The sequence below is a fragment of the Gobio gobio genome (genome assembly GCF_949357685.1).
Source record: "Gobio gobio genome assembly, chromosome: 7".
In the NCBI taxonomy this organism is placed as follows: domain Eukaryota; kingdom Metazoa; phylum Chordata; class Actinopteri; order Cypriniformes; family Gobionidae; genus Gobio; species Gobio gobio.
In genome coordinates this window covers 15,195,557-15,201,050 of record NC_137103.1, presented here as the reverse complement: position 1 = coordinate 15,201,050, position 5,494 = coordinate 15,195,557, and positions in this window count along the sequence as shown.

The following is a 5,494-nucleotide window of genomic DNA, read 5'->3' as shown; positions in this document are numbered from 1 at the left end:
TTTGTGACACAATAGTAGTATTTTTAAATTATGCAGGGTTTCTCATCACGTCACTTTACCACGTGACCGCAGCGAGCAGGCTCCTGATTGGTTAACGCGGCGCGAATTGATGCCAAAGTTCATAATTTTTAACTCGGCGTCAGACGCGAATTCGCTTCAAATGCGTGAATGCACAAAAGCACCATTCACGTGTAACGCGCGTATCGCACAAGACGCTCAATTGAGGTGGATTCGCGTCCTTCGTATGGCAAGCCAAAGTGTTCATATACGCTTGGACGGGCGTCTGATTCGCGTTTCCGACGCGTGTTTTTATATCAAAGCGCGCATCCTTGATGCGTGATTTGCTATTTTAAAAAACAAGCGCTTCCGACGAGCGTTTTCCATGACCCCAAAGCGCACGTTAAAAACGCGCGTTTTTATGGTAAATCACGCGTCGAGGACACGTTTTGCTGTCAAATCGGAGTGCAAACATGTGTTTGAAGTATCCAAACAGACAAATAAACATTTGTGTCTGATGGTGCCAGCGTCATGTTAGGAAAAAAGTCAGGAGTAGCAACCAGGTTGAACTAGCAGTGTCAGATGCAGTTGATGAGGTAAACTCTGTCAATCACTTTAAAGCTTTTATGCACAAGCTATAAAAGCTTCTCTGTATAGTATGTCAACCAAAAATGAGCGTGAACTCAAAGATGCAGCAGCCGAAGTTGGCTCACAACTTCTTCGCATTGGCAGATTCTTGGATGTACGCTGGGTGGCCAGTAGCTTTCGGACTGTTCATGCTGTTTGGACATCACTGGGAGCTATTGTGCAGCACTTTAAGAATGCGTGTTCTGATGAGAGGAGGTCCAACAAAGAGAAGCAAATGTACAGAGGTTTATTGGACCGTGTTCAAAGTCCTGAATTTCTTTGTGACATTGGGCCCATGTATGACACACTCCATGAACTAAGTGTCCTGTCACAGGAGCTTCAGGCTCGGTCTATAACTCTCCTCAGAGCAGAGCATCTGCTGAAACGCACAATCAGGGTGATACATTCATTTAAAGAGAGTCCAGGTGAGAAATATGCTGAGACTTTAGAAGCAAAAGAGAGTGGGGTGTATCGATCTATAGACTTGAAAAGAAATCCAAAGCTCAAGTTTATCAATCCAGGACAGTTCTTACAAAGCCTTGTGAACAATCTTGAGCAACGCTTCAAGGACCTCAACATCCTTGATCAAAGTAAATAGCCATCAAACCCCAGCATCCGCCATGGTGAAGAACATGTTAAGCGACTGTCCAAGCGATTTAACTTGTGCACAGACCAAGCACTGAATGGGATGCGGGACCTACTGGAAGAGCCCAACAGTGAGCCCAATGACCTAAAACCGCTCATTAACTGTATGAAAACATTCCCTGTCAGCACAGCAGAGTGTGAGAGGAACTTTAGTCTTATGAACAATATAAGCACAGACAAAAGGGCTGTTCAATTGGTCTCTAACATATCAAACTTAATGATGATTAACATCAATGGACTTCCTACTTCCATGTTTGATCCTATTCTATTTACCTATACTATTTCAATTTACACATGGGGTACTTTTTTGTACCTGTGTGCACCAAACCTTTTTGAGCTTTTTGTCAGCAAACACTCAAGATGGGTTTGGTGCACACAGGGATAAAAAAGTACCCCATGTGTAAAATGAAATACTCTGTTGTATGTTGTGGGCCTATCTTTCTTCCAGAGATCCTGGACATTTTGTTCAGATACACGGTATCATGGATCCAAGCAAATACCAACAGATAAAAAATTTAAACTTGACTGTCCCAGCTGGAAATATTATAATGGGCCATGGTTGGATCTTCCATCAAGACAATGATCCAAAACAAACATCAAAATCAACACAAAAATGTGTCACTGAGTACAAAACCAAGTTTCTGCCATGGCCGTCCCAGTCCCTGACCTGAACACTGTAGAAGATGAGTGGGGTGAACTGAAGAGAAGAAGCACCAACATGGATCTGGGAATCTGAAGGATCTGGAGAGATTCTGTATGAAGGAATGGTCTCTGATCTCTGGTCAGGTCTTCTCCAAACTCATCAGGCATTATAGGAGAAGACTCAGAGCTGTTATCTTGGCAAAAAGAGGTTGCAAAAAGTATTGAACAAAAGAGTATGATTAATTGTGAGCAATGTGTATGAGGAAAACATTTATTTTATAAAAAAAAATGTCCCCCCATTTAAAATTCTTATTCTCCATTGAAAGGTTCGAATTTTATAATAATAATAAAAAAAAAAAGATCAGAAGGATTAACAAAGCAGATTTATTTTCACAGCCTTCTTTGGTCATATTTACCAAGGGTATAATTTCGGGCTTGACTGTATGTATGTGTGTTATGTTTTATATATATATATATATATATATATATATATATATATATATATATATATATATATATATAAAACGGACACTGCGTTATTTGCGTTAAATATTTTAATTGCGTTAAGCTGAAAAAATGTATCGCCCGCGTTAACGCGTTAATTTGCCCAGCCCTAATATATATCTTAATATTAATCCTATATATAATAATATATATAATATATATATATATATATATATATTAGTAGTACAGGGGTAGACAGGCTGTTGACAGGTTTAAAAACCTGCACTGACAATCAAAATCAGTTATTTGTTATTTCATATTTATATAAGTATTGCACTACTTACCTACCAGAAGTTAGTTGTAAGTCCCTTATGCCTGGTTCAGACTACACGATTTTAGCCCGAATTTGGCACGATCCGTTTGACGTATGGTGTCGTAGGGATTCGTAAACGACAATGGACGTCGGGACGCAAGAATTGATCGTATCATCTCGTATAGTGTGTCATAGTATACGACAACTGAATCCACGTCTGCGATAGTTCACGACGTCACAGCAGAAAGACTAGCATGTTGAATTTTTTTTCACGGTCCCCACGACGGGTTCCGTCACATGGGTGACGCTGACCAATCAGAGCACAGGCGCTTTTCGTACACAGCTTTCAAACAGAAGGGAGAGTCTGCAGACCTGGAGCAGACAGATATACACATGGATATCTATGGATATACTGATATCCGATGTCAGAAACTTTGAGAGGGAGGGGGGGAGGGAGGGAGGGAGGGAGGGAGGGAGGGAGGGAGGGAGGGAGGGAGGGAGGGAGGGAGGGAGGGAAGGGGAAATGAAATCATTGGCCAAACGTTACCACTTGTCATCATGTGCCTTGGCGATATCTTCTGATTGGCTGATTGGATTGCTGCCAAGTTCAATACCACTGTATCCCTTCTTACTTCACCACACTTCGCAACAACTCCGCAACAACTCAGCAACAAAGTATTTTCTGAGGTGAGAAACTTTTTATTCTTCCACAAACTTTAAAAATTATAACTGACTTCACAAAAAAAAAAAAATCTAATCAAATTAAAGTGATTAGGCCTAGATGACAGTGACAACAGAGGTTGAAATGACTGTAAAACAATATATATTCTGACAGGATTTTGTGTCAAAGAAGGGGTTCTGACTGAAAAAATATTTTCTGAAGTAATTGTTGACCTTATTTCAAATTACATGCATGAATTTTATACATTTGTGAAGAAATTACTGTAAAAAATATATATTCTGACAGGATTTTGTCAAAGAAGGTGTGAAAAAATATTTTCTGAAGTAATTGTTGAGGCAGTTGTGGCATTCCGTGCACCGCTTGCGCCCACAGAGGGAAGTTCTATTGGCCAAAATTCCAAATGAATTTTCAACTGTACGCCTTGCCCTTGAAAGCCTGTAGTTAAATATTCGCTGCCCATTGTCTAGATTTTGGAAGGGATATGGCTTCATCAGGTCGTTTCGGAGAAGGAATGCTTCATCGCCAACAAATGCATAGGGCAAAGTTATGTTACTCCCTGGGAGAGGCTCTGGAGCGGGGACATTCAGTAGATCTCTGTCCATGGCAGCTCGGAGGTCTGACTGGCCAAATATTCCTCCATCTGACACTCTTCCTTGTACGCCAACATTTGCATAAATAAATTTGTAGTCAGCGTCGACTACTGCCATGAGTACAACTGAAAATCTTGATTTGTAGTTGTGGTAAGTACTTCCAGAGTTTGCAGGTGGCTGGATATAGATGTGCTTTCCATCTATGGCACCTACCGGTAAGCAATTAGGAAATTGCCACTTGTTTTGAAACCCCATTGCCACCTCTCTCCACTCGGTCTCTGTTGTAGGAGTCTGAAACGATGAACAAAATATATAATTAATACATGTAATGTTCTCACATTTTTACAGAAGTCATGAAATGCATTTTTTTTAATTATTAAAATTAATATAATTTAAAAATCCATGTTCTACTCTGGTTTTGACTCTCTGGTTAAAACACTTGGTTTTGGGATAGCACTTGTAAAGGCTTCTCTGTCCAACTACTTTTTTGAAATGTAGATCTGCCTGTTGTTTAAATCAAATACCTTACCTTTAAATGATCATCCTTTAAGACAGGGGTCTTCACACTCGGTCCTGGAGGGCCGCTGTCCTGCAGAGTTTAGCTCCAACCCCAATTAAACACACCTGAACCAGCTAATCAATGTCTAACTAGGGCCTTGTAAGACACTGATTAGCAGGTTCAGGTGTGTTTATTTGAGGTTGGAGCTAAACTCTGCAGGACATCGGCCCTCCAGGACCGAGTGTGGAGATCCCTGCTTTAAGACGTCATACAAGGCTTGACACGTCTCAATTACTATCTCACTGATAGTACTACGACCGATCCGGTACTGGAAGCTCAGAGATCTAAACATCTCTCCTGTGAAGGGGAGCATGTGTATAATTTGTATAATACAGCATGGCCTGTTTTTACAGACAGCTTAGATTAAATCACTATTAGGCGTTACATTTATTAGGACATTTAAGTAGCTTTTATAATCTTAAAATGTAAAAAAATTACTGGTGTGCGTCTTGAGACAAAATAATGGCATTGACATTTTAAGATATGTCAGTGCAAGTTAATTTCAGTTAAAACAGCTCGACCATGCATTATAGTCTGGGACTAGCTTAAGCCTTGTCTGTGAAGCTAGGGGTATATGATTTTTTAAAATTTACTTTTTACCGGTAGCAAGGAATCGTAGCGTTAGTGACAGCCGCATTCTTGCACTGATGGCTCTTCTCAATTTTGTGTCCCTTCATTGGATGAATGGTGTCACTTTGCCAAGCAAGTAGCTAAAATCCTCCACATCCATCCTGAGCAGATCCCGGAAACCCTTTCTGTCACTGTCCTACATAGAAAAAATAAAATAAAAAACACGTTGGAAAGCAATGTTTAACTGTTTTAACCTTCAAATAAGGGACATAAAGCAAAATAATAAAATAATAAATAAAAAAATAATAAATAATTTATAAATAATAAAAAAATGTATGCCAAGGAAATGGCATCTTCTGTACATTAGATGCTTTAATGTAAGCTTAATAGATTTTTGTTAACACTTTACAATACGGATGTATTAG